The 6793-nt window shown below is 39.0% G+C and overlaps 1 non-coding gene across 1 annotated transcript; it reads right to left on the bottom strand.

Moving 5' to 3' along the window:
* Positions 1 to 5657: 5657 nt before the first annotated feature.
* LOC111817481 lies at positions 5658 to 5724 on the bottom strand. The gene has a single exon (XR_002821669.1). It is a non-coding gene; the product is annotated as a small nucleolar RNA SNORD56 (small nucleolar RNA).
* Positions 5725 to 6793: the final 1069 nt, after the last annotated feature.

Raw genomic sequence — 6793 nt, forward strand, 5'->3', positions numbered from 1 at the left:
CGCTTGTATGGTAAGAGTGAAACTTACTGTCCTCTTGTGCTTAGATTCTCAAATAATTTGTCATCTTTCTAGTTCATTGCCCTCATTGCTTGGTATTTTCAATCTTTTAAACTTAATTCTAGTAAGTATATCATAACATTTAGTTGTGATTTTGTGTTTTTCTGAAAATAAGGAGGTCAGGCATCTTTTTATTTACTTATCATCTGTTTATATTTTTGTTAGAGAATAATCCCTTAAATTTTTTGCTCATTTTTAAATTAAGTCATTTGTCTTATTAGGGGTTGTAAGAGTTCTTTAAAAATTCTGGGGTCACCGCAGTTTACAGTGCAGTTATGCAAGTTCAAGAACCACACTACACACAACCAGTACCGAAAACGGCATGGAAATGGCATCAAGAAACCTCAGTCCCAAAGACATGAATCTCTGAAGGGGGTGGATCCCAAGTTCCTTAGGAACATGCATTTTGCCAAGAAGCACAACAAGAAGGACTTTAAGAAGATGCAAGCAAACAATGTCAAGGCCATGAGCACATGTGCCAAGGCTATCAAGGCCCTCATCAAGCCCAAGGAGGTCAAGCCCAAGATCATTCCAAAGGGAGTAAACCACAAGCTCGCTTGACTTGCCTATATTGCCCACCCCAAGCTTGGGAAGCATATCCGTGCCTGCATTTCCAAGCATCGCAGGCCTTGCTGTCCAAAGGCCCAGGTTCCAGCCAAGGCCGTGGCTCCAGGTTCTGCTCTGGCCCAGGCTCCCAATGGTGCCCAGGCCCCTGTGAAAGCTCCACAGTAAGAACCTCTTATCTGCTGATGTAAAAGCAGAAGGACTGGTGTGACCTCTGGGGTGCCATCTGTGGGGGGCTGGTGTCCTCCTGTGCTCTTTGTACAAATAAACCTGAGGCAAAATAAAATAAAGATTCTGGATGCAAGTCTTTGGTCAGACATATGTGTGTTAATGATATTCCCCCACTGTATCACTTGCTTTTTCATTTTCCATTATCCTTTTCTTTTCCTGTGTTCTAGAGAAGGGACTCAGGCTGCCACACATGTTAAGCACATATTCTGCCATTGAGCTATATAACTAGCCACTCATGTTCTTAATGATGCCTTTTAAAGAGGAAGAGTTTGTTAATCTTGGTGATTATTCTATATTCTGTTTGGTCTTTTGGCATATGTTTGTGGTGTCCAGGTTCGGAAATCTTCACGTGAGCCAACATCACAAAGATTCTTCTCCTGGGTTTTCTAACAGCTTTGCCATTTCACTTCATGTTACATCCATGAGCCATCTGGAGCGAATTTCTATGTGTGATGAAAGATAAGTGCTCTGATTTATTCTTCTCACATAGATATTTAGTTCATCTAGCTCCGCTACTTGTTCTTAAATAAATTATTGAATCATTATTTAAGTACGATATGGTCTATATAGAAAATACAGATAGTCATACCTGACCCTCCAACAAACAAAACAGATAAATATCACTACCTATACTCTCACTTTTCATAATTTAATACATGAAGTAGTGGTTTCTGAAGCTCCATCTCAGCAAGCCCCAGTGGAATCAAGCATGTAAATCACCTTCGTCATTATTTAAATAAGCAAAACTTATGGGGGGATAATATGATTGAGCATTAAATGTTCATGTGTTTACTAATCACTATATGTTTCTAGTTTTTTGAATATTCATTCTCATGTCTTTATGTAATTCCTTTAGTAGGTCAACATGTTTCCCAAGGTTGTAGCAGCTCTTTAGGTGTTAAGGACTTTTGTATTAATTTCAGTAATTTCTAGTTTCCCATTTGCTTTGCATTAGTCTAGTAAGCAACCACTGAGTGCCCACTAAATGTCACATAATCCATTAGATACCAAAAAAAAAAAAAAAAACTGGGAAACAAAATAATATCCCAAAACTATCCTTTCATGAAGCTTATACTTCTTTCCAAGAGTGCAAAAACTTTTTTTCATAAAAAGACCAGATAATAAATAGTTTAAGGCAACAGGTACAAAAATTCCTATTCCTCTGCTCCTCTCCCCAGTACTCTGGGGGACAGAAAGTGGAAGGCATAGTGCCTGTAGTGGACAGCTGACACACACTCAGAAAGAACTGCAACCATTCTGACAAGGCGAACATGGAAGGCAAGAGTCGAGCTGAAATGATCAATTCATGCACTAAGGACCCAAAGAATCCAGCTGAAGGCCTGGACCCCAAGGAGATGTCCCACATGAGGCCAGCCAGAGGCCGAGAGCCCACAGCAGTATTCTACACAAGTCCAGCCACAGGCTTAGAGCCCATAGCAGTGTCCTCCGTGAGTCCAGCCAGGGGCTTAGCACCCAAGGCAATGACTCATGCAAGTCTGTATCACACATCTGCAACCCGGAAGGCCCAAAGGCCAGTAGTAGAAGCTGGAAAGTCTGTGTTAGCAGGGTGAAGGCCTGGGCTCCTTTGACAAGGAGAAGAGCCATTTGTATCAGGAAAATCAGCCTCAGCAAGCATCTCCAGGGAAAACAACCGCACGTAATCTTCCCCTCCCATTTTGCTTTTGCAAAGTTCAGGCAACACTTCCATCGGGTCTTCCATGCTCAGAACCACACTGACTGAATTCAGCTCAGCATTCCAAATTGGCCATTAGTTAATCTACCACATACAGGAAGGCCTCACTAAGAATGGCCATCAAAGCAAACTTGAAGGAACTGGGGAAAGGTGGGCCAAATAAATTCCTAATGGAAGAAGTTCTAGCCCAGAGGAAACACATGTGCAAAGGCCCTGAGGCAGGAGCATTCCTGATCTGAAAGATCGGAAATAAATAAACAAACAAATAAGGGCTACCTTGGTTGAGACATAGCAAGAAGAGAAAAGATGAGATTGTAGGACAGGTGAAGGAAGATAAAATAGAGCAGATCATAGAGGACAGGGCAGGGATTCTCGATTCTCTTGTGAAATAAGATCTCCAGGAGCTTTCTTATGTTTCTGAAGTCAGCTCAGACTCCTAGAAATTCTCACTTGATTCACCCAGGAGTAAGCATCTCCCCTTCCTTTTAACATTTTCCACATGATTCTAATATGGAATCAGAGTTAAGAAGCAATGGTATGGAGCCATGGAGGTTGGAGAATGTCTGGACTTCTCCAAGAAGTTCAGGAGTCACAGGGAAGTCCAATGGAGATCTGAGATGTGTATTGCACCAACCGCTCTGTCAAGAATAGACAGTAAAAGCTAAGGGTACAGGCAAGGAATCCACTTAGGAGGCTGAGCAATGTTCCAAGCAAGGTGTTATAATGTGGTGGTAATAAGGGTGATGAGAAGTAGTTTGACTCTGAATAGATTTTTTTTTTTTTATTTTGTAGGGAAGGGTCTACAGGGTATTCAGGGTCTCACTGCTAGATTGGACTTGTAGTGATCCACCTGTCTACAGCCTCCCAAGAGCTGGGATTACAGGCGTGTGTCACCACACTCAGTCTGAATTGTTGTCTCAGTGCATCCTGGAGGCAGAGCCAGCATGGCAGGCCCGGGGATCAAGCCCCCGGCCCCTGTGCCTGTTTGCAGGTGCTTTAATCTGCTGAGCTATTTGACCGGCCCTATGAATAGATTTTTTAACATAATGCTATCAGAATTGGCTCTGGATCAGTGGTGGTTTATAAGAAGAAGAATGTATTCAAGAATGATTCTAAAAACTTTTGACCTGAATAACTCTAAGGATGGATTTACCATTAATTGTATAATGGAGACCACTGGAAGAAAAACTTGGGAAAGGAGAAAATCATTAGAGACACATACTGGACAATGGAGCAGAGCTGGTGAGCGGGCTGTTGAACACACATACATATGCCTAAAGTCCAAAAGAGAGGCCTAGAGTGTAATTTGTTAATACTCAAGACAAATAGTTCTTAAAGCCATAATAGTGGATAAGACTGCCAAAGGAGAAGATATGAACAGACAAGAGAAGAAATCTGAAGGAGCCCCTCAACATTTTGTAACAATTGATATGATGGTTCCCTGAAGAATTTCCTAAGGAATTCCACCTTTGACTGTATATTAAAAAGTCTTTTTCATGCAAAGTTATACAACTATTCAACTCTAGTCCTTTTTTTTTTTAATACCAGGAATTGATCTCAGGGCCTCGCACTTTCCAGGCAGGTGCTGTACCACTGAGCTACATCCCCAGCCCTCAACTATAATTCTTTTATGGTGGGATTTTTGTGTGGGTCTTCAGTTCATTATTTCTCAGTACCACTTCCCAATCAAAAGAATTAAAGTTCCTTATTGAAATGGCTGACTCCATGGGGAGGAGAAAGTACAAAACAAGCCTGAAGTGTTTTGTGCCAGAAAGCAAGAGGCACCCAAGGAATGGTGGGAACAGGCGAAGAGGACAGGAAGCCCACTTGCCACATCTGGGACAGTGTGAGCATCATAATGAACAAAGACAGTACCAGGTAATGGAACACTGAATAAAATAAGAAGCCATGAGACTGTGCTGAGAGGAAAAAGAAAGAGGAAGAAAAGCTGTTTCTTATAATAAGACGCCAACTGGAAAATAAAAGAGAAATGATAGGGTCAGAACTCCCTCACTTTGCAACAAACCTAGTAACAATTAATTTAAGCTAAAACAAATAACAAGGGGGGGGGGCTGCCGGTTAGTTCAGGGCCTGCTTATGCAAACACAGTCAGGCGCAGGATACTGCAGTTCTGATCCTCAGCTCCACGTGCCTTACCAGACCCACCCTTAAGGCAGCCTGAGCCGGCCAAAAAAAAAGAAAGAAAGAAGAAAGAAAAAGAAAGAAAGAAAGAAAGAAAGAAAGAAAGAAAGAAAGAAAGAAAGAAAGAAGAAAGAAGAAAGAAAGAAAGAATCCTTCTATAATAAATAACAAGATACATACTTCAGAATGCTCCCTGAAGTTTTTGTATTCATCACAAAAGGAAAGAAGTAATTTCATAGCAGAGAAGTCTTCCAAATGCTGCTTAGTCAAGTTATTGAAGTTAACACCGCCAGTAGTACAAGGAAGCTCTGTCCTGTGCCTCCCCTGAAGAGCTGTGCTGAGAGTTATGCTGTGTTCCTGCAAAAGAGCATAACCTATTTCTTCTTATAAAGAAATACCACACACACACACACACACACACACACACACACACACACACAGATCCTTCAAAAGAGCTGACTCTGTATAGTTCAGAAAAGTATCAGCACTATGAAAGACAGACAAAGGAAGGCTGAGGGATAATTCCAGACTGAAGGAAGCTAAAGACCTGACAGTTAAACACAATGACTGGCCCTCGACTGGAAGGGACAAAATGGATAGAAAGAATGTTAAACTTTACAACATTTGTGTATGGACTAAGCACTATATAACAGTATCGTATCAATGTTAAAATTTTTGAATATGATCATGGTATTTATCATACACAAGAAAATGCCTTGTTCTTTGGAGAATCTCACTCAAAAGATAAATATTTTTTAAGGATAAAGGGTACACATTTCTTCCGACTTATTTTTCAAATGTTAAAGAAAAAAATATATGTGTATAAATGTATAAGCCTATATATGTATACATGCATATAAATGTGCATGTACATGTATGTGAGGATATGAAAATAAATTATAAAATATTAATGATTGGTGAATCTGTTAAAGATATGATGGAATTGATTGTACTAGTCCTATATTTTTTTTTACCCAGACCCATTGTATCAACACTCACTAGAACTCTGTTGATGAAAAATATTACCATCACTATATAGTCCTATATTTTTGATTTAGTAAATTTGAAATCTTTTCAAAGAAAAGAATCAAAAATAAAGATATGCATAATTAAAAGCTAAGATTCATTTTTATGTGTATTTGGAGAAAATAATTTAACTTAGACCTTTCTTACTGGTCATTTCCAACTCCATGGATTATCTCTGTAACCCATAATAAGTTCTCGTGTGGATTTGGTTTTTTTGTTTGTTTGTTTGTTTTAGGATGATTATTACTTTATTTTTAAAATTTTTTATTCATTTTAATGAGAAAAAAAGATAAAATAGCAATGAAATGGTTTCAAAACAGGTTAGTAGGACAGTTACAATAATTAATGCATTGCATATTGTTGTTTCCTAGGGTTATTCAGCAGACATGGTATCTTGTCTAAAAAGTATTAGTACAAACTTTTCTTCTCACTGAGCTAAGAGAAAGTAGCTGTATCTATCCTAACTATCTTGTATATACATATTTTTTCACTGCAAAATGATCCTTTATTTATATCCCCCTTTTTGTTTTGTTTTGTCAGAGATGGATGTCCCATTGCTGTCAGAGAAGCTGTATTAGGAGAAGTCTTTAAAGTACCTTTACATACTTGATGTCAGCCCAAATACTGTAGGTACTTGAATTCAGCAAAAGAACCCAATATAGTCCAATAGCCCCTAATAGTAGTAGGTTACCAGCACAACTGGCAATTGTCCAAAGTTGTTAACTTGAGCCTTTTACAGCTCAGCATATCAATATAGCTTTACTTTTTATACCTGGCGGTTACACTCTTCTGCTGGATGGTTAAAACCAAGTTAAAGCAAGACCTAAATAACTAAAAATGTAATCGTGTGTATTTGGATCCATTCCTGCCATCCTACTCTGTCTCATGAGTCTTTCTGTCTTTTTTTCTTCCCCAGTAGAAGAAAAAATATATGCAACAACCTATTTTAATTGTTGAAGCCTTTAATTATATTTATTATCTTGTAGAGCAAGTCTACCAACATTACTCTTATTTAACATTTTCTTCTCCACACATCTATTCTGCCAGAGAAACTTATAATAATTTTGTCAAGATTTTCAT

This window comes from Octodon degus, unplaced genomic scaffold (genome assembly GCF_000260255.1).
Source record: "Octodon degus isolate 3935 unplaced genomic scaffold, OctDeg1.0 scaffold00058, whole genome shotgun sequence".
Taxonomy (NCBI): domain Eukaryota; kingdom Metazoa; phylum Chordata; class Mammalia; order Rodentia; family Octodontidae; genus Octodon; species Octodon degus.